This window comes from Neolamprologus multifasciatus, chromosome 23 (assembly GCF_963576455.1).
Source record: "Neolamprologus multifasciatus chromosome 23, fNeoMul1.2, whole genome shotgun sequence".
NCBI lineage: Eukaryota > Metazoa > Chordata > Actinopteri > Cichliformes > Cichlidae > Neolamprologus > Neolamprologus multifasciatus.
This window is the reverse complement of record NC_140460.1, coordinates 14,471,072-14,498,182: the sequence shown is the minus strand read 5'-3', so window position 1 is coordinate 14,498,182 and position 27,111 is coordinate 14,471,072.

Genomic DNA, 27,111 nt, shown 5'->3' with positions numbered 1-27,111 from the left:
AAAACTTAAAAACTCAAATGAAATAAAGTTAAATTAAATCATCACTCAGTCCACACACAGAAAACAGAAACTTCTGCTACTTTGTCAACTTCCTGCTTTCACTGTCAGGATGCAATTCCCAGTGTCGTGCTTCATACACCCACCATCTACTCTGACCTCCACCCTATAATTCATGTCATATGAAAATATAGAACTTTGTCCACTTAAAAAAGGACAAACAAATTAGAATACAGATAGAATTTTTGGGCAACAGAATAAAATAGTATCTTTAAAAGTGTGCAAAAGAAAAGAAGCAAAACTTCACTTGAGTGGATTAAATATTCTCCTCTAATTCACCGCATGCAGACACTTTATGATTGAATTTCTATTGCAGACTCACACACACACATACACATCTCCAGTGTCAGTTGTCTCACCAATGTTCTACCAATAAAATGGAAACTCGACATAGCGGCTGATCAATACTAATCACAGAAATAATTACTCACCAGAGCTTAGTATGTTATTGATTTTTAAGGCAGTCGTTTGCATTACTGTCATATCTGATCCTAATAATCTTAAAGGAGTTTTTTCCCCTTCAAGTTTAAGGTCCTTAGTCACGTTGTGTATAATGTATGAATGTCATTGCAAGGTCTAATCAATGCATACTGATGTCTTGAACAGCAGCTATAGTGACTTCTATAAGCAGCCGTATGTTTTTAATGTTTGAACTAGAGGCGCCCTCACACTGGTCTGCACTTGTTTTTTCACAGATCAAACTGTGATTTACCATCAGGCTCAGTAAACTGTGGAGTTCTCTTAATAGTTGTGTGCAAATAGGTTGAAGGAACTGAAGCAGTGTTCATCTTCAGGTCACTGATGTGCAACGTGACATTGCCTGGTAATCCCTCCCGTGTCGTCATTCACCTCTGCGGTTAGCACAAGCGGCGACAATCCTCCAAATCTATGGGATTTTTGACTTTAAAACGCTTCTCTTTCTTTAAATTAAGTGCATATATTAATTTGTTCATATGCCTCACTGTGTTCTACAAGTGTAATTAGTCTAGGATACTCAGCAGTAGATTTTTTTTCCCTCCTTCATTCTTAAGTATTCATGAAAGCCAGTGATCTGACAAATGGAATTTTTCAGCACGGTAGCATCTCGCATCTCAAACCTTATTCCAACAGATAATCCTGTTTAAATATCCAGCCTGGTTTACACAGCCCAGGTAGGGAAAGATCTGCAAATTGCTTTTAAACACTTGGACATGCATACTTATGCACGTGTTTAACCTTCTTCTGTCACATACCTACATATAATGAATGCAACACGAACAAAAGTGCACATCTACGTTGGTTTGTGATCAGTTCCTATAGGAAAACAAACAGAAAGGATGCTTGCTGTATTTCCTGTTCCATTTGGGGCTCGGCTTCCACCTCACCTCTGCGCTTCTGTTATATGGAATGTCCTACAAGCTAACAGTATCTGCCCCTGGGCTGCTGCAGCCTTGACTTTGCTGTGTTAGTCTATTCTCAGTTCACCAGACTAATTCATCACGAGCACGCCGCTAACACCAAGGTCGCTCTCATAATGAGGCGGGTCAGCGTGATAAAAGGTAAAGCTCTGATTGGATCGCAGCAAAGGGCCCAAAGACGACCACCTTACAGGTTCACATTTACCCTTCAACCTCTGCGACTTAACTTAACATGTCCCTGTTGCTGTTACACATACAGTGCACCACCCACCGCAGCGCTGGCAGCCTGCGTATTGTTTACTCTCCTCTCTTTGTTGTCACGGTCCATTGGGGAACATCCTACAAGTGAACTGGCATTTGACGGGGGTCCGTATGATGTGGGAGGGGGAGGGGGAGGCGGCAGCCCAGTGTGCTGGGAGTCACCTATTTCCTCGGGAGGCAGGTCCTTTTGGTCTGCTGGTCCGCGCTGTGTGTTTCCTGCCCCCTCCTCTGTCTCTGTCTCCCTGTGTTTCCCCACCGCTCCAGCCCGCCTGCACGCCTGACAGACAGACAGATGCTATCTGGCGTGCATCTCCAGCTCTGGGCCTCTATCACTCTCCACAAACAGCCCATTGCTTCCACACAGGCTGCAAATTTCGCCTGCCTCTCTCCCTTTAGATAAGGGCCAATATCAGTGACAGAACATATTTTATGTATGAAATGTAGCTCACAACAAGCAGTCAAGCATTAGGTTTGTTTAAATAGATGATCCTTATCGGCATTCTTTCAACACAGAGTTTTGACATTGTTCTCTGTTTATTTTTCTTTGCACACAATTCTTTTTGCGCTATCTAGCCACACAATTGGCTTTTAGAGAGGCTCCTGTCCAGGGGTTGAATTCATTGCTATTTTAATTATAGCCGCTCAGTGCAGCAGGACCGACTGAGTGAGGAATATTTCCTGCCCGACTGCAGTTGTAGTTCTTCTTCCTAAACCCATCCAGTCAACATTCCAGCGGATTATTTGCCAGGGATTTCTCTTGTCAGAGAAGCGACACTTTTCCCCCTACTGTTGGCTGTTGTTAGCATCAGATATTGGATGATTTCCATTTAGTGCTTAGGTTATGCTTGTCAGTTTGTGCCCAGCATTTTTGTAATGATGGAAATAAGATCTCACATATGCCATGAGTCGAGCTGACATAATAGTTTGGTTTTGGCTTGTGTGAGTGTGTGTGTATGTCTGCATGTTTGAACTGCAACAACAAAAAGATATGTATTTATGTGTTGCAATGAAATAAACTCTATAATAATTATTACTTTTTTAAAAAAACCCAAACATCTCATAAATTATAATGTACAGTGGGGCATCTTTTCTTTTTTATTATTATGTCTCAAGCTTTACCTTGTCATAACAAGCCCTGCCCTCGTACATCCTTTTGGGTTGTCCCCTCTAAACACCCCCCCTAAAAAAGAGCAAAGCCTCACCCCCAACGGCACACACAGAATGGTGGGGGGGCATGCAGGTCATTACCATAACAAGCTGGCGTGTTTCTGAAGATACACTTGTTCAGAATAGACGGGGGCAAGAGGGGGGCAGGCCGGGGTGGCAGCGCAGGCCCAGTTTATTTCAATAACAACAGCCAGACACAAGGCCTATCTAGTTGGACTTTGAATGAAACACTTGGGCTCCGATGGAGCGATAAGACACAGATGCTAAAAAAGGAGGACTGCTGGAACGGCCCCTTGACCCTCGCCTTGCTTGTTTTCATGGAGCAAATGAACATGGTAAATACTGGTAAAAATGGCATATAGTTTAATGAACCGGTTCATGGTTCATGAACTGGTTCATCCTTTAAGCTCAATCTATTAACATAGGAAAATAGTATTAATATCAAGTTAAAAATATTTTTAAAAAGCTACATCCTCTCCACCAATATAGCTTTGTGTAAACCTGAATTGTTAATTACAGAGCAATCATTTTCACATGAATGGCTGTGTTTACTGTGGGGCAACTGATCTATCCCTGGGGAGGACGATGTCAAGTGCTTTACACATAAACAGATGTGTACCCCTCACCCGTTTCTCTTTTTTTTTTCTTTTTTTTTTTACACTCAGGTAATCCTTGAGGTTAAATCTGAGCTAAACTCAACAGTGAAAAAGAACCAGCGTTTTATTATTTGTACAGATAGAGCTCGCACACTTAGATTTAGAAGGCGATGTCCTAAATCTCAGCTTGATTTCCTATGTTAACTGTGGCTTAGCTGTGGCTGGGCTGGATGCAGGAGAGCCTGTTGAGAGTTAGTGGAGTAGTTGTAAATATGTGGTAACACTTTCAGTGGTAATCCTCCTGCACAAAGAATTGCCAGAGATTATGGACCGGTTGTCTGACAGAGAGAATCCTCCGGCACAATCAAATTCCTATGGCTGCTGAGATTTGGAGAGGGCACAATGCTGTACTGCTCGGCTCGCCGGTAATGTGAGGGCAAGCTTCTCCCTCGATGGAGAGCTAAGAAGCAAATATAGCATGAAGTGCATAGTAAGTAAACAGGGGGTGGCTAAAAATATAGCATTATAGCTGGGAATGGTGGCAGAAAAATGGTGTTTGAATTTTTTATTTTCCCCAAGTAAGATGGCAGTTGCGGTCCACTTCACCGGGACAATCTGACCTGGGCCTGTCTTCCCCTGTTGATACCGCCGACCATCTGTGCTGACCCGAGCCGAGAAAGACGTGAGAACCGGCAGCCTCCTCCTCCTCCTCCGAGTGCTACACAATCGCCCTCGCTGACACATTTTGAGTGGGGTTTAAGGAAGTGAAGTGAAGAGAGAGTGTGAGGGAGCGAGAAACCCCACCACAGCCCCGAGGATGAATAGAAGATAGAAGCCGTTTCATTTCAAAATCGGCCTCTGCACTTGGCTGAACCTACAATAAAAGTTGATAATTGAGAAGTGAAAGAGTAGGATCAATATGACTGTGGAAAAAAATGGAGGCTTGGGCTTATGTTTAATGCAGTTTAACTGATATTTAATATTTTCTGCTTTCTCTCTCTTCTTCTCCTTTTGTCCACATTAAAATACTTCAAAAAGAATTCTAATAAAGTGGAAATTAAAAGGAGCGTAGATTGGGGTTGGAAAGAGAGGCCTCTAATCCCGCTATCTCTTAATAATTCAAAGTCTCTTTTATTTTCTGAATAAAAAGCGGAATTAATCTGGCACTGTGAAGCTGTCCTCTCTTCTCACTGTTTAAATAAATCCCCGTTCGTACATTAGACGCGAGGAGGCCGGCTCTGGCTCCTCGCCAAGCTCTGTGTCAATTCCCTCCTGCCTCCTTCCTTTCTCTCCCAGCCCCTCTTTATTCCCTTTCTTTTGCTTTCTGCCAGGGAGGGACCTGTGAGAGAAGCCATGCCACCAGAGAGCTGCTATCTCCAGAACCTGCTCAGCACACAGGCCTATCACAGGCAGCTAAGACCACTTAGCTCAGGCCGCCAAAAGGCACCCTTATGAAACTTTACCCAGATATTAGGGCACTGTGAAGCCAAAAGATATATTACAAAGGCATTGTGTAAGGCAGTGACCATTTATAGTATTTATATAAGGCTGCCCCAGCTGTCAGAAGAAGCAGAGTTACTATTTTGGCCTTTAACAGAAAAAGCGAGGTGGACATTTTATCATTTCAGCCCCAGGAAAACTGAGAATTTTGATTGTGCCCGTAATAAATACAGAAGAGAACAGAGTCATTTCTAATAATGAATTATATCATTATTTGCTTTGTTTCACTCAAGATTTAGTCAGTGTTTCTGTACAAGAGACAATTTCAGCAATTCAACAATAAGTCCACTCCACAAATGGATGGCTAAGTCACTCAGCTTTTCATGAGACAAAAGACGAGCCTTTGAAAACTGACACCATGAAATAAAAGGAGCTTAGGCTCCGAGAGCAAAAGCGAGTGAACGCAGCAGACGGAGGAGTGGGGATATAGAAACAGGCCCGAGCATGAGCACAAGGGCCTGCAGGCTCCTTGATTAGCGCTGCCCTCTCTATCAGTTTGCAGGCTGTCTTCAGAAACCTCTTGGCAGCAGGCCCCCCCTCCTCCCCGTGTCCGTGAACTCCTCTTCTGGCGGTGCTGCAGGGTAGGAAGCTGATACAGTCGACACGCCGGCACTCTCTGCATCCCAATGACGCATCTGTAGAGATGAGCGCTGAGGCTGTCCTTGCTCTGATAGACGCCTTTTGTGGTACTCTAGAATCTAAGATCCTCGGCTCGATCCTGGATCAGCCTTCCCTCTCTCCCCTCTGTGGTCAGAGATTTATGGCATCGCTTTCCCACTCTGTCTTCCTCGCTCTCTGCATACGCTCCGGCTCAAACTGCCCACACTTCCAATTGTGACGATACTTTCCTCCGAGACTCCGGCTGAAAGACAGACAATGGCTTTAGACTCTTTGCTTTTTCTTCGGCAGACATTCATCCGGCAAGATGCGCCGTTTGAAAAGCACACCCGTGTCAACCAATTGGCTGTTTATGATTTAACAATATACTGGAAAATATCAGTATCTTCTCAAGGTGAAGCCTTGGACTTGTGCACCCTATAACCAATACACACATCTAATTTATGTGTTGAAAACACGTTGATTTTGTGAGGCTGTTGGAAATGAGATTGACATGCCCGGTTCTAGGGCCAAGCCTTTCTAAAACCCAACACGTTTTTTTTTAACTGCTATATTGCTCCTTGCAGAAATCTCTACTTTATATGTTATCAAATGATAAAAAAAAATATCAAGAGAAGGAAATAGAGGAGGCCCAGAGGGAAAGTGTAAAGGTGTGTCTTAAGTTCCCTGAAGGCAACAAAAAGTCATTTTCACTGAGGTGCGTGCTATTTTTATTTATATACCTCCTTTGCTCTGTTTCTTCATACATACTGTTTGTGGGGCTATCATTATACCAGACAGAAAGGTGGGGGTAAAAACCATTTGCATTAGCATCACTGTCTGACTCCAGGCACTAAGCAATGATACTTTATTCCATACCATTCAGAGAGGCCATTATCACTCTCCCCCCTCTGTCCCCTCTTCCAACAGGGAACTCACACACACACACGTACTCGCAATTACACAACGCGCCGCGCACACCATTCCCATCCAACGCTATCACGGATAGCATCTCCCACAACACTGGCACAGAGGTACAGGACGGGTGAGGGAAGTGGAGGGGAGGGACATTTCCGGAGGGGGGTCCTGGCATGTAATTGTCCTGGTGAGCACTCAATAGCACCTTAAACCAAGCAGGCAATCTACAAAGCTGTGCAGTGAAGGAGGGAAAGGCCCCGTGGCTATGGGGACCCTAATAGGAACTTCTTTCTCACAGAGATAAATGGAGAAAGTTCCTTTTATTTATCGGTAGCTGCTGTTTGGGACTGGGGCTATCAAAGCGCAGCAGTGCTATTTATCCCTCCAAAAAGGATTCGTCCGACACAGGGCTGAGGGCGAAAAAGGGAAAGAGAAGGCTAAGGAGGGGGGCGACCACTGGAAATTGGCAGAAACAGAAGGTCGAACTGTTTATCTTTTTATTCCCATGTCTCTCCCTCTCCTTCATTCTTCTCCAACTGTCCTCTCTCGGTTTACCTGTTGTGGTAAGATACACAGCCGCAATAAAAAAACTCTTTTGGTAGCTGTTACTGTATGGAAAGCAGACAGGTTTACGGCCACAGAAATTCAGTCAGAGATCAAACCGGCAGGGTTATTCCAATATATTACAGCCAAGGTGAGCAAATAATTAGTTTTCACTCTTCAGATGATGGAAGTTGCAGTGACAGTCAAATTCAAGAGTAAATGAACAAAAAGCTCCACGCCATCCATATCGAGCCAACTCCACTGCTTTGATAGTGATTATAACATCCTAATGCATATGTTAGGTTATCAAATAAGTGGGCCCTCAAGCATCAGTCACCTAATTCACTGAAACAACAGTGAGTGAAATATCACACCCCAAGTGCTTGTCCCTTCTGTGTCCTGAGCATTGCATGGAGAATAGCTCCACTGAGAGGCATTCGCTCTGCCGTGGATGAGTGAGCATTGTTCAACAAACGCCTGTCAGCACTCGTGACCCTGCATACATATTCTGTACTGTGCACACAATGCAAAGGGAAGTAAGAGTGTGCTTAGTATAAAGCCTGTTACTGAAAATGCCAGCTAAACACAATAACAGCAAAGCAATGACACATTCAGGAACAACTGAAGTTTCCAATAGTTCGACTGTTTCTTATCTTAACTTCCACAATATCTCAAATATATCTCAAAACTATGTCCTAAAAAATTAGTTCATTGAACAGTTTCATAAGTGTATTAACTGCAAGTAAACAATGCACGATTTAACCAAAAATCATTGAATCATCTCAGCACACCCACACATGCAACCTGACCGGGCAGCCAGAGAAATTTGGCGCTTCTCCCTCTATAGCCTGTTGCGATAAATCTATGCAAGCTTTGATTGATCAGCAGTTTCTAATAAACTTAGTAGAGTTTTTATCAAGAGTTTAATTGTTTATGAATGTGCAATGAGTGACTATTTCTATATTGAGATCATTATTATTATTATTATTATTAATCACAGGAATTAAAAGAACAGGCACATTTGACCATCTTTAAGTCAAAAGCCTACAGAAAAAACAAACAAAAGGAGACTTTTTTTTGAACATGTTAATCTAGAAGCTTTGCAATATCAGGAAAAAAACAGGAAAACTTGAACATTTACAACTTTAGCCTGTTTTTTTAAATGCTGTCACAATAGTTTTAAATGATCTACACAGGCAACACAACAGTGCTTGTAGTGATGATATTGAATGTCCGCATCAACTTCAGCAGTCACATTTGTTAAATGCTAACAGCTGGTAAACAGTGCAACAGTGCTAACAAATGTCTGTGAAGGTTCTCAGTCATCCAAGTCATCGTAGTGGCTTCTTTCACTCCTCTTTGAAAGAGGTTTGTTTTCACTCCTCTTTGAAAGAGGTTTCAAAGAGGAGTGAAAGAAGCCATTTATGTCCACTGTGAGTGACCATCTTTGAACAGAGGCGGTGGTTTACGACACCAACTGTCTGCCATCTATAATCTAGTTTTGAGATCCCTTCCCAGACACCTTAACGCCCACTGACCTCAGGAAATCACATGATAGGGTGGGGCTAGGTTTCACAATGAGCTCACCCGAAACCCTGACTGATTGTGACCCACACCCGCTTTCACACCTTGGCTCATGTGATAAGGTAGAGGATCATCAGGGTGTTCTTTTGTCCCTCTTTGGGGGGATACTCCCACGGGGTTTAAAACTGGGACTCTTCACCATTTGACCCTAGAACTGAAGAAGCTTCTTGGATGAGAGGTGAAACGTCTTCAAGCAACTTAAAGAAGTCCAGACGCTTTTCTTTCCAAGCTCCTAAGAGTGCTAACAAATGTTAATAAGCAGCTAAAAAAATGCTAACTGTAGTTCTGTAGCACGTTACACAGTCTAGCTTCTTTGTATCGGAATAGTCGCCCCCTGCTGGTCTTTAGAAACAATGCTATTTTATAATCTTGAGGCTATGTCCATGTTTTGTACACTGTGTTCCACACACACTCTTTTCAAAAATTATCTTGACAGTTTGAATATGTCACGTACTACCACTCTGTTCCCTGTATTAAAGGCAGGTTATATTCATAGCACCCTCCTGATTATATCAAAACATATATGAAAAAAAAACTAAAACAAAACAAAATGCTACTAAATAATACAACTTCTATTTTGACTTAAAGGCCATTTTATAAATTCTGTAAAAGATAGCAACTTACCGCTTAGTTCGGTCTCTCGCTCTGTTAAGCTAGCATTGCCTAGTGTATCTTCTGAAGTATGAAAAACACAGCAATTTATCACAGTATTGTGTATGTACATTTCTGTTGTGGTTAGAAACCCTTACAAAGACACAAATTCTAGACAATCTAACCTTTTTAGAAGCAAAAAAGCATCTAAAGCAGACATTATTTGGAAGTCACCTTATGACAGCGATCGATCACCAAACTGATCTGAAATTAAAGTCATCACTTGTCATTAACATCAGTCTCTTCTCCAGCAAGTGTCCTGGCAAAAGAAGCTCAAATGATGGCTCTCTTTGAAGCCAAGTGTGGTTTAGGAGGTGAAGGAGGACTGGGCAAACCACACACTGGTGATGAATGACTTCACTGATCCATTACTGTCTATTTTAGTCCAGTAATCCAAGTGGGAATGCCCACATCAAAGGCTGGCTCATTCCTAAGAGGAATTCCCCTCATACTTGGACATGCAAATGAGCAGGGTCTCCTCCAGGCCCCCACACCTGATTGAGGCGTGCAACGCTATTGCCAACGACGTGCCATGGGAATTACATACCAAGGGATGGCATCCAATTGGACCAAACTCTCCCTAAGCAATTTGCTTTGGCATTATTCACTGGCATAGTCAGGCATGGCAGCACTTCCTTTATTTCACGGCCATGCGGCAAGATTTCTGGCTGGACCTTGCTTGGAAGCCATATTATGGCTGAGAAAGGAGGAAAAGAGGGATTTGGTTTTTACAAAAGAATAGCACATGGATCTGTGTCAGTGTCTCTGCTCGTTCAGGTTTTGGGGGACGATTCACTTGTTGCCTGAGCTTATGATGAGATGTTCATGATTCTCCTGCTGCTACTGATCCTATTTGAACAAAACAATTGTCGCTGCTCCGAGTTAAAGCTGCCAAACAAGTTTTTACTTCCATGAAACAAAAGGAACACAAATGTGGAAATCTACAGCTGCTGCTACAATGCTAATTTGTTTATCTGATTCCACGGTTGAAAACGACAAAATCTGGGCGTGACACAAATACGGTGCATGGGAGAAAGAAATGTAAATATGGAAGTAACCAGACTTGGCCACCTCCAAGTTTTAGTGATTTTATTGTCCCACAAAGAGAAGGTGGGATTTTACTGCTGCACTGCAGACAGGACTGAGTGAAACAACATGAAGGTCACTTGGCTCCCTGGACAACCCCCGCCAGTAAAATGGCAAGGGAACAAGGGAAGAATAATAGATATTTCAGTGAGTAATTCTTAGCTGAAAAGTGAATTTATGTACATGCAGATGAGGAGAAGAAAAACGGGTCAGTGACTGCAATGGACCCTGGCTGGGGGAGCAGGAGCACAGGTTTAATTCCTGCTCAGCCATGCATTCGCCAGCCAGAACAGCAGACGGCCACTCTCGCTGTGTCTATAGTCGGGGACTGAGGGTCTCTGTACATTGGGGTCACAGGGTGGAAGTCCTCTTCCCTTGTAGATAATGAGATAGCAAATGCCCGGCCCTTTTTCTTGAAGGGTTCTGATACGAGGCTCCGATGCCTCTGTGAGTTCACGCTTTAGCGGGTCTTGCTCGTGCGCCCCAACCATAATTAATTTGTTTTAATTGCCTTGCTGCTCTGGTCGCTGTCCCAACATTATTTCTCCACTCTCTGCAGAGTTAACGCTTAAAAAAATCTCTCTGATCAGTCAGCAATGGGACCGCAGGAACAGTGAGCCTTTTGTGTCCCGAACAAAGTAGACAAAACAACCACAACGTAGGCTTTTGTGCTGTCATCACAGGAATAATGTTTATTACTTTTAGAAAAGAAAGGACAGTGTCATCCAATTAATATTAATGTATTGCAGCATTTAATGCGTTGAATGGTTTCAGCGGTAGTTACCAGGAAACGCCATAGAAATATATTTAACTTGTTCGAAATGACAATATTTAGTATTCATGTAAGTTAATGTTATTCTCAGCCTTTGATCTTTCTCTACCTCTCACTATGTCTCAGGGCACTGAGATTGAATTATCAACACTAATAAATAACCAATTTCTTCTTATTTGGGGCATCACATGTTAATTTTTTATAAATGAACTTCAAATAAGGTTTGAACCCTTTGCTGGGAATCAGCTCTAAAGAGCAATTGAATTTTAGGGAGCTCATTACGCATCTCATTACATTAAATCGGGGTCATTTTAAAAGACAGGCAAGTCACATGTGAGCATACCCCTATGTTTCTTTAATGTTATAATAATTTGATGTGCCTGTATTTTATTCTGTAATTCATCTATGCAGATGTCATGTGTGTTATTGCGCAACGACTGCTGATTGAGCTATTCAAATAAGAGTTAAATTAAAAAATACACTAGTAATTACAGAATAGATATTTACACTACAAAATGGAATATTATCTGTCTCTCTCTCTTTTTATATATAATATAATAAGAAAAAATCATGTTTTTTATACTGTGTTTACATCCAATGTTCTATTTTAAAGAAATATATTTAAACATGCAAGAATAAAGTACTTGCTGTCATCTGGTTTCTTTAAAAAATTCTAAATCTCCAGTAATGGAGATAAAACATCACATAATTAAACTTCATATTAACAGGTTAAAATACAGTATATCTAAGCAATTTAAATAACGAGTAAAAGAGGAGATAATTTAATTTGAAATGAATTGTAATGTCTAAAGTTTGCCCGCTGGTTGGCACAAAAGTGAAATTTCTATGTGTTTAGTGGTGCAAGCATTACAAACTCAAATTATTAAAGTGACACATGGACGAATGGCTACATTTCATTGCAAGTGAGTGAGAAATGATGGTGTAATGTCAATGAACACGACTTTTAAAGAAATGCTTGGGATTTAGATTTTTTCTATTATGATCTAACCTTAACACCTTGTTCTTTGGCAAAATGCCCTTCTTCATTTTTCCACTAGGCTTCCCCACCCAGAAAGCCCTGCTTGGCAGATTTGTGCCTTTCTTGTGCTCCTTTCATAGAGCAGAGAATGCAGCTGAAAGGCAGGGCAGGCTTCCTCGCTGCCCCGGGACCAGTCCAAATTGTAATCCTATTCCTCTGTTTATCAAAAAGAGGGAGAGAGCAGAGAGAGGGAGGCATTGAGCTGACAGCTTGATTGTGATGCTCCTGTCTGATAACTCAGCTAACCTTATCCATCTATTTCACCTCAACCTTGCAGCCATGTCCCCAACCCCCTTCCACCTGCTTCATCCTCTATCCTGTGAGGGCTGCACACATACACAAACAGACACACACAGGCTTACCTTTTTGCGCACACTCCCTCTCCCTCCGTCTCTCTTTTTCTCTCTCTCGTTCCCGTAATACACACACACAAATAATCACTGCACACCTCTGACCCCTTTATCGAGTGTCGGTGTTAATCCTCATCTCTCTGCTCAATGCAGAGCACAATCACAGAGACCCGCAGGACCTGCAGTTAGCGCTGTGGTTAAGTAGCCCACGGTGAAGAAGTCTGTGATAAAGGTGGCACAAAGGGTCAGTAGCTGCTAGGAGCATGGGCCCGAGACCAGACTGGCCACGGCCTTGAGATGGGACAAAGAGGCGGGGTACAGAGGACTCACAGAGAAGAAGAGGGATTGAAGAGGAAGTGCAGGACAAAAGGAGAATGTGCATGGCAAGGGTTCAGCTAATACACTGTGATAAGATGTACCTCATGTTCATAAAAAGCTGTCTTCAGTATCTGAAGTTGTTTATGAAAGTGTTGAATGTTTTAAAGGACGGGTTCTTAGAGACTGACACCGTAGGAAAAAATAGCTTTTAAGAAATACGTTCTTACATTTTTTTAAAGCCAATCATCAAACGCTCACAGAATTAGCTATTAATTCCTGTTTGAAACAGATGTGGATAAAACCGATCGGATTTGTTTAGATGAAACCTATTCTGCTCATTTCCAGCTCCATATTTTAATGCCTGGACTCCATTAGAGTAGCTCTGCATGATTCAAAGTTGAAAATAATTCTTTTTCATCTTGTATTAAGAAATAGTGCCAACTTTTATTCTGATTGGCTGTCCTTTAAAACTCTGTGACATCATACAGAATTAAGAGGAGAAAAAAACAGCATGAAATTGAGCACTTAAGATTTTGGATTGGGTTATTTGTGCATAGACTGACCTTAGTATAAGAAACTTTGGCCATGTTCAACATAAAGACAAATAACAAAAGCTGAATAGATCCACTACAAAGCCGAAGATAATAAAAAAAAAAGATTATAGGAGGTGTGTTTTTCCTATACATGACTTTACATGACTGAGAAATATACCACCACACCAGAGTATTACTCTTCATACCAAAGCAAAAAAATCTATATGTATATTAGATCACACAAGTATAGAATGGCACACCTTGTCATTGTATCTGACCTCACTTAGACTTCACAGATTTTATTTCCTTTGCTCCTGCTAGCATTCATTTATGTCTACAAGATGGTTAAATGGGCTAAACTACAATTAAAAGTTCCTGTTACACTTGCCTCCGTCACCTGTTCCTGCAGCTCCCCCTCTGCATTGGTGGAGTTGAAGTAGCATGTACATTAGTCAGCCTGGCAGCCATCACATGTCAGCCAACTTAACAAATGTTTTGTAATTAATATCATCTAATTACTGTATAATGAAAAATTACACACTTCCTATTAAATTAAAGATTTTTTTTTACATTGATGGACTGTAGAGCGTTGATAAGTAACATATTTAAATTGAAGCCATTTGCTGGTTTTATGTTAACATCCAGCCACTGTGGTTCAGTAAATCAATCAAGCACAGCACAGGTAGCTTTAATGGTATTTTCCAATGTTCACAAAACATTCATCTTCCCCTCTCATTCCACTGTGGCCTGCGCTGGGGATTGTCCTTGGGACACCCATATGACACGCGGCGACACGCAGCCAGTGCAGAAACACTGGCAGACGCGCACTCGCACAAACACACAAGCCTGATCTCACACACGCACACACTCTAGACAGCTTCACTGTCAGAGATAAATGATGCCTGACACTGTGGCCTGGAGAAATGGGCCGAATGAGCAGCAGTGAGATGAAGATACTTCTCACAAAGGTTCCCTGAGCCAAACAAGTAGTGTCCCCGGGAAACCCGGACGCTGACTTCTGTTGCTCGAGGGCCACGTGTCACTCAAAACATCCTCCAAACAGCCACTCTGAAAGCTGACCAACTTTATCACCCAGGCACAAACTTGTAGATTGACAACTTAATGGCAGGATATGTTCCGCCTAAACCGATGCCTTCATTCAAATACAAATCAGGAACTGTGCATTTTATTCCACGTTAATAGACTTATTACTGCACGTCTCTGATATTCATGAATAATTTTTTTATGCTCAATTGTCAGGGCCGATGCATGCTTTTGATTCTTCTGTTGACAAAGATTAATGTGAGTTCAAGATGATACAGAGGACTTTTAATGTGATGTCTGTCTTTTGTGCAGAGAAACAATAACAGCTGTAGCTCAGGGGCTTCTCGGTGTTGTGGGAGCCCCAGACACACACAGGAAGGGAAGGATACACAATGTTCAGAGACTTCCTATCCCCTTTAGGACGATCGGATCAGTCAGTCAGACGGCCCCTCCACGGGCCCCGAGGTCAAGGGCCATGCCAGTCAGACAAGACAACAGAATGTCTCAGTCTCTCTAAGTGCTCATTGATTGTGTAAAAATGTACGCTAGAAAACTGTTCAAAACTATGTCGCAAAAGCCTTATCACATAATGAAGAAAGAAAGAAGGAAAGAAAGAAAGAACTAAAGCGAGAAAGAAAGAAAAGACTAAAATATCTATAAAAGTGCTCCAAGTATCTGTACTAAAAATATCCACAGAGGGAGGGGGGAATTTAAAAAAAAGTGAAAGTGTGAAAGAAAAAGGAAACAGGCCTTTTACAACTTAAAAGAGAAAGAGGCTGTGGAGTGAACAGCAGAAAATATTTACTCAGGGAATTAGTTCAGGATCATTGTGTGCGTGCAGGGCTTTAGTTCCCTGGCTCCATTTCAAGGCCCAAGTGGCTCAACTGGAGCTCCCTCCAGGGCAGGCCTAATTATCACAGGGCTAGGGCCATTAAAATGCTTAACTAACCTCGTTTCTCCAAAACGCACAGATTAACGCCAGCCTCCAGCAAAGTGTCAGGAATAACCCCGCTGCCTAATACCCTCTTTGATTTTTTTTTTTTTTCTCTAGTGTGGAGAGGCGAGGCGGAGGACTGGTGTGGTAATAGTTCTGGATGGATAAGAATGCTGAAAGTTAAGGTCCCATCATGCCATCACTACTCCATAAACGCTGCAGAGGTTGTACTGTATGCCCTGCATTATGAAGCACAGGTATTACTAAGAAGTGTACCCGAGGCTGTCTGTCATTATTCTGTTTAAACAACAACTCGTACTGCTTATATCTTATAATCAGTGCCATGCAAAGAAAGTGCTTTTCTGCTCAGTATTAAAAATAAAAAATACAGATACTTAGAGTACAAATTAAGGGATGATGTGCGTATTTTTAACAGCATTATTACACTCTTATCATGCTGTTCGTATTTATTCATTCTGCTGGTTTGTTGTACTGATTGTGCCCTTATCCAAACTCATTCTAGGGAAAGAAATGTTAATAATTATTAAAAGAAAATTGAGCTCTACAAGCCCTGAAGGGCTAGTGGACAAGTTAAATGCTAAAACGCTACAAAAACAACTCAATTATTTTTCCTTTTTCTGAACAATGACGTTATCTGAATCCAACAATGTTTTTATATGTATATATGTGTTAAGAGATGCACTTATGATGCCGCTACTGAATCGTGCTGACAATCCCACTAGGCCAAAAAAAAAGGCATGTTTGGATCGTGGATCAATTCATTTTATCCATGCAGCTAATAATTCACTCTGATTTTCTTTTGAAAAGGTATGAAAAGCTCTCCGAGCTAACTGCTGGCTGCAGACAGATCAACACAAGTCATACAACCACAGACTGTTGTTTAATAACTGTCTGCAGACCATTTGTAATCATATAAAGGAATATTTTGTGGGTCAGTGCAATGAATTTCTGGACGTTCACCAGAGTTGAACTGAACACAAAGAAACCTGTGTGAATACACATAACCACTGACAGCAAATCCACTGACTTCATGTGACTTTGCAATAACCAGCCATGATACACTAAAGTGAAATGCAGCTATTATTAACATTGTTCATTATACAATTGTTTGCATGCTATTAGACATCAAACTGATCAAATTTACACTTTTGACTTCTGAAGAAGTGTCCTAAAACCTATAAATGCTACTACAAATATACATATGCACATTTGTATCTGTGGGCAAATTACATGTTTTAACTGATTGGAATATCTGTGTGCTGTCATTTCAAACCTCTCATCCCAATGTTAAAACCCAGATCTCTGTCCAATATTCAAAACATGCATGAAGCTTGGAAAAAGCTGTCTGAAATGCTAATACAGATGATTAAAAAACAAACCTGCACAATGTGATGACAAACACAAGCCCATTAATAGCTAGTTTACTTGTATTCCTCATAAATGACTTGTATAAAAGCAAGACCAGCATTAGAGTCAAAACTAAGATGCTAAAGTGAATGTTGACAGTCGTTGAGAGTCTTTGAGATTGTACAGTGCTGCGAGTCACTGAGAGGACTTGTGCATGGCTTTCTTTTTTTTTGTCTTTCAAAAGAAACCTGGGTAAAGGCATTCAAAGAACACTGAAATGACAATATGAACACAACAATAATAAAAGCAACACAAACAGACCAAGTATTGTGTCACACAGCACAACAGAGCACAGCAAGCAAGCAATTAAAAGATACATATTTGATGTCCCAAGTGAATACCCAAATAAAAAAAGAGACAAAAACACAGGACTAATTTTCAAATGCTTCAAAGCTGACTCGAATTTAAAATTAAAAAAAAAGAAATAATCAGCTCAGGCACTTCCAGGCCAGTACTGACGTTACATCTTTACAGAGGCGTCCGTCAACCGTAACGAGGTTCTGCAGGGGGACGTTTAGATTTAGATGACTGCAGGCTCATGGCTAAGAGCAAAAAATTTAGAAATAAAACTCAAGCAGAAGCAGTGATGCTGAAGATGCATAATAATACAAACTCATCCTGAATCCATCCATGTACTGCAAAACACGTTTATCTACAGTATCCACCATATACTAATGAGCTCTTAGAAAGTGTCTTAACAGCACACTTTACTTGAGCAGGCAGCCCTAATATAATAGCAGTCAAGCATCTAAATCAAGTACATTTGTGACTCATTTTAGCATATTCTTGATTGTTTCATCCATCCGAGAACATCATCATCAATCAGTCAGTTTACTAGTGAACTGAAAGCTTAGTCAGTTGTAACTCACTAGCCTGGGTCCTTCCTGTGTCATGCTCCCCTCTAATTTCACCGCTGTGGAGTTCCATTCACTTCTCCAGAAAGACACCTGTACTTGGACAAGCTCCACAATTGTGGACCAGAAAGACACCCGAAAGACAAAACGCCAAAACACAGACTTAACAATGTGGTGTATGCCGTACAGTGCAGCGAGGAATGCCCAGACCTCTACATTGGAGAGACCAAACAGCCACTTCACAAGCGCATGGCACAACACAGAAGAGCCACCTCCACAGGACAAGATTCAGCTGTCCATCTGCATCTTAAGGATAAAGGACACTCTTTCGAGGATGCCAATGTTCACATTTTGGACAGAGAGGACAGATGGTTTGAAAGAGGAGTGAAAGAAGCCATCTATGTCCACTGTGAGCGACCATCTTTGAACAGAGGCGGTGGTTTACGACACCAACTCTCTGCCATCTATAATCCAGTTTTGAGATCCCTTCCCAGACGCCTTAACGCCCACTCACACCCTGGGCCATCTGACCTCAGGAATTCGCATGATAAGGTGGGGCCAGGTTTCACAATGACCTCACCCGAAACTCTGGCTGATTGGGACCCACACCCAGTTCCACACCTTGGCTCAGGCAATTAGAGGATCATCAGGGGGTCCTTTTGTCCCTCTGTGGGGGGACACTCCCACCAGGTTTATATCTGGGACTCTCCACCATTTGACCTTAGAACTGAAGAAGCCTCTCGGATAAGAGGTGAAACGTCTTCAAGTAACTTAAAGAAGTCCAGACGCTTTTCTTTGCAAGCTCCTTTGACTACGATGACCTGGATGACTGAGAACCTTCACAGACATAGTTTAAGTGCAGTTTTACTGAACTCATCAACATTGCACAGCAGAAAAACGTCACTGGCTGTCTTTGACAGTGCAGATGGAGTGCGTCCACACAGTTGAAAGACAACTGATCCACTATTTATCTTTACAAAATACAGAGTATTAACTAATAATCCATTTAAAAAATGTGGCTGCTTCTCTTTTCATAAAACATACAAACTAATCGATGATTTTATTCCTTACAACTTTGAATCCATCAATTACAAACTCTTATAGATTTAGCCATCTTCCTAAATTGTCCTAGTTAATGAAGTAGGACAATCTGCACCAAATCACTTTCTCCAAAGAGTCTGCTAGTTTTGCATTTTTTTTCTAAAAAAATACTAAGTGTAATACAGAATGTATAATTTTTCTAAGGGCTACTACACTGTCACTGGAAAAATGTGCAGTTCAAGTGTGCTTCATCTGAAGTATACTTATTCTGAGTTACACTTAGCGGCAAACCTCGTTAGAATATATCAACTCTATCCAACATACATATCATCAAGTAAGCTAATTTCATTGTTAACGGTTTACAATATTGTATTGAGTTGAATGACCCAGGTTGTGATCTCATACGAAAACATTGGTAAGCAGTGCCACTAACCTCCAGCTCCCTGCATCATCTTCAATGAAAGAAGAGTTCATACTCTGCACACAAAAAGTAGCACGTAGCTCCTATTTAAATCTTTTCAGTTGATTTTGATCAAAGCTCTCTGTTCATTCAAATAAACCAGCAATGACACACTACAGATAGAAGAGCTGCCTCCATGCTTTATAGCCACACTTTCCATAACTGAAGAAAGCGTGAGGACATTGGCACAGGAGTTGATAAGTAGTAGAGCACGACACGATCATGATACGCTCATCTTTAACCTGTGAATAAAGAACTTACCACATACTACACGTCTTAGAAACAAGACGTGCCCTTGTTTTTAAAATAAACCGGCAAAAAGCACAGTTAATGCAACTTGCTGTATCTATGGCTTAACAAATCTGTTTTGAGCACAATATTCAAAAACAGAGCATGTATCGAACAGGAAACGAGGTCATTTGTATGCACTGTGCCGTATAATGAATATAATTAATCTTGGCAATAAGACCCCACGCCTATACAGATGCCGATCATGTTTTAGCACTGCTCGAAATGAATTTGTTGTGCTACCCACTTTGTCTTTCAGGCATTGAGGAGACATGAATGAAGTGTCTGATAGCAGGATCACGGTCTTTGTTCACGATAACACGAGGATTCACTGGTTCATTTAAACAACTGTCTAAAAATCAGTGCAATACAGCTTGATTGTTTTTCAAAAAGCCGTCTTCTTCTTCTTTAAATAAGCGGGGTTTCTTAATCATAAGGGAATCAAATTAAATTAAAATCCAATCTGGATGACTGGAACGATGAGGTTTATCCTCACATCCCACTGTTTTGTCTTAACCCATTGCCCTCTTTTCTATAACCATATCATTTCACTTTTGTTTTGCTTGTATGTGCATATTTTCTAATTTATTGAAATCTATTTTTTTGTCGAAATTACCAAATATTCTTGCTGTTTAGTGCATTATAGGCAGTTTTTTTAAATTGTCCTTTCACAATAACACATTTACAGTCTCTTTCTCTATTTTCTTACTTTGCAGGTGTTTGATTGTTTTGTTTGTTACCGTTCCTTTCTAATCATATGTCACATTATACATTATTCTACCACGCTGTATAAACACACTTTTATAAGCAACAACAGCTGGTGTCTGCCTTCAGGGAACCATCATGCAATTGCAGCTGTGTGGTTGTGCACTGAGAAGACAGTTGGAGAAAACATTGCTCATGTAATTAGGAAGCAGACGGAAACTGGTAGCCAAGTCAACTGGTGCTCACAAATGCTTCCAACTCAAGCACTGTGAGAGAACCTTATGTCACCAACATTAGTATTTTTAGCTCATGTCGCTGATACTTAACTGCTATTTTCACACCTTAATTGGAACACAAAAAGTTTATTTACAATGGAAAAGACTTGCAAGATCCACAAGGCATGTACCTCAGAGTCTGTGTTACATACAAATCTTTTAGAAATGCAGAATAATGATACTTTAGCCAACTGTACACTGTAATATCCTAGAAATTATTTCTTATTGAATCATTTTGACCTCACTTTACTTACAAGTTTCATGCAAATCCACAGATTTCACTGGTATATACTTATTTCAGCATGACGCTGCGCTAAACAATACAGATGATGCTGCAACATCACCTCTTGTTGTATCTATTTATAGTGTTATAATCAGAGGTGGGAAGTAATTTGTTGAGCATTTATTTGACTATTTATTTTTCTGACAACTTTTTACTTCCTATATCTGCACTTTCCTACATCCTTACAAACCAGGCTCATTACTTTTAGTCTAATGTATTTGAGGGGAATTATTATTTCCCATCACTGCGTGCCTTAAAACATCAAACTAAATGGAGGGAACAATAACACATAAAAGAGAATTGGTTTATCTATCACCGGGGCCTAACAAATACAAAGAGATGAAAGGGAAAACAATATGTAATTTATGCATCTATATCACATTTGTAACACTATACTCAGGGGGTAAAGTGGGCTGGAACAAACAGCCTTTTTGGTGCAAATGTCCATAAGTTGTGCTCGCGGTACTTCAGCATCTAGCTAGTGCTACTGAAGAGGAGCGAGCATAAAGGGAGTAATGTTTCTTAAGTGGCAGGTAATTTTAAATGCAACGTTTCTATCAGCTCAACAAATATCAGCAAACACACAAACTGTGTGCAGTTTGTCACACAGTGTGTCGCTAGCAAAAGGTACACCTGCTGTATTTCCTAACAACAGAAAAGAGTGAGAGATAACTTCACTCAGAGATGGAGAAAGATGTAAGAAACACAGGACGGGAGAGGAAAAAGAGAGGTTATATTTAAAGGTAAAGACTGCTCAGTGGCATTTTTTTAAAAATCAGATACTGGATCTGAACTTGGGTTTTTTTTCATATTGTGAAACAGCCTTGTGAAAACAAGCTGACATACTGACTTTGTGTTATTCAAATACTGGCAGTTTAGAGCAGGACAGATTACCTTAATGTACTGAATTTACAGGAAAGCCTTGTGTTGGACTGCAGTTCATGGCCAGCTACAGTAGAGATTAATTTGACTTTAAGCTGATGATGCTTAGATTCATTCACTGAATTAAGTCTTTATACCAACTGTATACTGTCTAGTATAAGGACAGTATAAATGGTATCCTGTCAATCTAAGGGTTAGCGATAAAGTGTTTGCTTACATCGCGTTGAATTCATTTGTGAAAATCCACAAAGAGCAGTAAACCTCAGAGCCATAAAAGCACCAGCACGGGTCAGCTGATTGCCGCCTCTACAGAAAAAAAAAAATCTACTGGAGCTCACATCAGAAATTATTGTGAGTTGTGATTCTTTTCCCAATGTTGGGCTACTGCAACTGAGATTACAGCTTCCCCACCTGCCATAACCTACTTAAACCCCCCACTGTATTGGCAATACAAAGTAAGTTTATATTCCTGTGTGTTAATATTATTGTATTTATATATGAGTATATTAATATAGCACAAAGTTCAGTTAGCTTTGCACAAAAGAAGCTTGTATGAATGTCTTTCAAAGAGCTACTTTTTACTGTCTTACTTTGAGTACCATTCAGAGCCTGTACTTTTTCACTTTTACTTGAGTGAAGAAGTTGAATCAGTACTTGAACTTTTACCAGATTGTTTTTTAAGTGTCTGACTTGCACTCTTGCCACCTCTGCTTATAGTCCTCTTCATTTTGTTACTAAATTACCTACCAGGAGGATGAGGAAAGTTGCTTGTGGAGATTTTGATATTTCCTCTCACATGTCACCATTTAGTAGCATTTTTCTGATCTGTGTAGATCAATATTTTATATTATGCTGAAATATCTGCTCTAAAGTGATCGGAAGAACTGTGAACCCCACTGATGTATACACAGTTTTATTGAGGCTACCGTTTTAAATACAAACATATGATTCTTTAAATTCTGATGTTATTATTTCATGCTTTTAAAAATTTGTGTGCCTGTTACTGAAGTACAGTAGTCTCCTTTTTCGCCCTTTTGTCAGTTTCACAGACTCATAACCCTTTGTGCCTCTCACCTACTCTATGCTAATGGTAATGCTTGGATTGAAGGAAAATACAACCCAGTTTGCCTGAATTTAAAAGGCGTGAGCATTGCTAATTATTGTAGCTATTCCACAAATAATCCTTTTAGTGATTTTTTGCTTCAGAAAAAGGGAGAAAAATGTGGTAGTAAATAAATAAAAAAGCAAATAAATAGAGGCTGATTTGAATGCAGCGTCAGGGGAGATGTAGTGCAAAGGCGCGATAATAGCTAAGCTAGCTTATAACATCTTTGTTTTCACTGAGCACTGTGCTGTGGTCTCTGGGGCCACAAGAGGATTTTTGGCAAAGCCGTTCTTCTCAAGGTCCACACTTTGCAAACACTCAAGGAGGCTTCTCTGCGCTATCACTGAATCAGGATCCTCTCACACTCTCATGGCATAGGAGGTGGAGGAGGCTAGTCATATTCATCAACTTTCCCCATGGACGAACGTTAGGGTATCCGACACTTGAGGAAGGCTGAATGAAAACAAAAAACAAAGAAGCCAAATAGTAGTCTTTTTAGGAAGATTAGTTCCACATTTTCAGGCCCTGAATGGCGTGCTGCATCCTGGATATTATTCTGCTCCACAAGCAAACAGCTCTTGCTGCTAAGATGCTGAGAATTTATTGTGATTTCTTACATCCGCAGTGAATTTATTGTTGTTTCTCAGAATTCCATTCTGCCTCCGTTTTGACACAAATAAATGACTTTGGGACCTTGAAGGTTTAATTTGAAATAGCACATGTCTTGCAGTCAAGACACCGAAGTGAAACAATTGCTTTTCCGCTGGTAACCAGACTTGAGGTGACACTTCGGAGGAGAAGTAAAGCATAATATTTATCTCCCTGCCCTTGGAGATGTGGTACGCACATCCAATTCATCCATGTCTCCATCAGAGAAGAATGAAAGCATGGTCTCAAAAAAAGAGTCCTTTTCATTACAGCTACATGGATCATTTATCATGTTGAGTTTGCTCCATCACATGTCATCGATTACAAGAGTTTTCTTGAAACAGTAGAACACAGTAGTTCAGGTCACAAGCGGGAAGGTGTAACACAACAACTAATCATCTGAAATGTGAGACGACAGCTGGGGTTGCAACAAAAACATCTAAGACGCCAAGAGAAGAGCTACAGGCACAGAACAAATGAATATAAATATGACAGGGAAAATATTTGATTTATAGTATTATATATTAATGTACTTTATTACGAAAGGCTCAAAACAACATAAACACAGCCTTCTAACTGCAATTACATCTTCATTTCAAACACATTATCTCTGTATTACTGCACTGCCCGCTGCTCCTTTTTATCAAATGACTTTCTTCATTAAACATTAGATATTTACAGCAACATGCAGTTCAAGTTACTGTCACTGCAAGCTTGTATCTGACAGCTGGTAAGATACACAGTGCTCCTAAAACACTGAAAGACCTAACATTTGAGATAGAGTAATGTGATTGGAAATTGGGGTGTAGTCTATCATCATCTTCTGGGCACATGATAGTGTAAAGCTTCATTAGTGCCACATTTTTAAAAAAGCATTCTTGGTTTGAATGAGGCCACTATGTTGCCACAGAAGCTGTATTTTGTTTACTTAATGTGTTTGTCATTTATTCTGAAAAGTCTTAAGTTAAAGATGCTCACTACAATTTAATAGCATAAACAAAGTGAGCCAAACTTGCTTTATTGATGTTTCTGAAAAATCACTAAATCATATAAAGACACAGAAAAAGCACTCTCAAAAGAATTAAAGTGAGTTCGTGCAAAGTATTTGATGAGCCTCCAAACTCATGACTGTATCAATAGAACCAGCTTTGATCTTAATCTGTACCTGACATATCAGTGCAGCCTTTGAACTTAAAATTCACATCTACACATCGTTACTTAAAGCCATGGTAGTTTCGAGTGCGCCATCACACATCAAGTAGTCAGTATAAACTGAACAGTTTCAATTCTGCATAAAGTGTATAGGCACCAAATTTTGAAAAAAGGCCATTATTATTTTTTGTGTTTTAATTCAGTGTTTTTCTAGTTGGTTAACATCATAAAACCAGAAGCATATCCAGCACATGATCCATTAGAGTTCATAAATTATTTTAATTGGTGAAGTACAGAAAAAAATTATGTTTTCTTGTTATTGGTTGGCTCACAAACAGTCATATCCATGACAAATGTAAGGATTTGATTGAGAAATATTACGAGTACTATGAGTATTTTGTCAGAAGTACCGATGACCATAAAAAGTTTGGAAACGTGAACACATCAGCATAGCAATGACCATAATACCGTATTTTTCGGACCATAAGGCGCACCAGATTATAAGGCGCACCATCGATGAACGGGTCTGTTTTTATACATAAGGTGCACTGGATTATAAGGCGCATTAAGTGAAACAAAACAATCAGATAAGTCAAACTTTACTCAACTCATTCTTCTTGCTTCCTCCACTTCCGTACCATTGATTCATTAAAGGTGAATTCTCTCGCAGCTGCTCTATTCCTGTGTTGTTGCAGTATATTAATGACTAACCTCGTATTGCAGATCTCAGTTGTTCTCCTGACTGAAGTTTGGTCCGTTTACAGCATCCTGCCATGCAATTGCATTTGTCCCTAACCATAAGGAACCCTCACGTTAACTTTTATCAAGTGGAAAAAAGTTAGCGTTCATCCTCCAGCTTCACTGTGTTTATGTTATGCTAACATAGCTGTGTCGCTAGCGATCACGTAGCACATTATATACCAGCTAGTCCAACTTCAGTAACCCTACAAACGTCACTGCTGTTTAGTTTTCTGTCTTCATTTATGTTGGAAGTGATTGCAGAGCTGTACATTTTAATTTTTTCAGAAACCTCTGAGTCAGAACATGCTATATCATGTTTGGGTGTAAACTAGCGAGCTAACTTCCTGCTAACTTCTAACTCCGTTGAATTTAATAAATACTGTTTTTATGGATGCTTGAATGTTAAACTTAATTGTTACACCCGATAAAGCAGCAACGCTGATCATTTTATTAAAAATGAAAGAATTTAGACAGTTTTTAACTGTCAGTGATGCCGCAATTTCCGTTTGGCTTTGGGACCTGAAGCGGAGCTTGGACCCGGATTACTCCGCGAGGCCAGTGTTGCCAACTTAGCGACTTTGTCACTATATTTAGCGAGTTTTCAGACCCCCTTAGCAACTTTTTTTCTAAAAAGCGACTAGCGACAAATCTGGCGACTTTTTCTGGTATTATTGGAGACTTATTTATGATGACTTTTTGACGTGAAAACGCGTATCACTCTTACTCTCAACAAGCAGCGGTGCTGCTTTGGGCACCTCATCCGTGCCAAAGCGCTCCCAGGCGGAGGATAGTCCTCCCCCAACTGCTATCAGGGCAGGAGACGTTCACACCTGTGCGTCCAAACGGCAAATGAATCGCGCATGAGCGAAGCCGCTGCTCCCGCACTGACTGTAACGCAGTCAATTCTTCTTTTACTGTTATGCTGTTTTGTGGATCACAAGGTTTAAAACTACTTATAAACACACACTCTCACACAGAAAGTAACTCCACCAGAGTGCCAATTTTGGGTCACTTTTGCCGGTCCAGGCCCAGATAAAGGAGCAGGGTTGGAATTGTGACATTAAAAAACATCCATCCATCCATCCATTCACTTCCGCTTATCCTTTTCAGGGTCACGGGGGGCGCTGGAGCCTATCCCAGCTGTCATAGGGCGAGAGGCAGGGTACACCCTGGACAGGTCGCCAGTCTGTCGCAGGGCTAACACACAGGGACAGACAACCATTCGCACTCACATCCATTCGCACATTCACACCTAGTGACAATTTGGATTATCCAATTAACCTATCCCCACAAGCTGCATGTCTTTGGATGGTGGGAGAAAGCCGGAGTACCCGGAGGGAACCCACGCAAACACGGGGAGAACATGCAAACTCCACACAGAAAGACCCCGGCCTGATGGTGGAATTGAACTCAGGACCTTCTTGCTGTGCGGCAACGGTGGTACGGTGGCACAAAAACACAACCATTAAAAAACAATAATTGCTAAAATAAATTTAATTTGTAGTTCTAAATAAATTCTAAATGCATTTAGGACGTTTTTTAGTCACTTTATGTGTCTTCCACAATGTTATTTCTCTCTCCAACAACGTAGGTTACAATTACATTAGCATGACCAATTATGCAAATTAGGCGATGACGTCATTTGGCGACTTCTAGCGACTTTTAGGACAGCCAATAGCGATTTTCCTTACTGAGGAGTTGGCAACACTGCGTGAGGCTCCTGACTACAGCAGCTGTAATGCTCCAATAATCCATCAAGCAGTGCGGCTTCGTAGCTTACTAAAGTCGTACTAAAACATTTTTTGACAGGTTTTTGAGCGCTGTGCACCACAAAATCGGTTCGAGGTTAATAAGCAGAACCAGAATTCACGCATAAGGTACACCGGATTATAAGACACACTG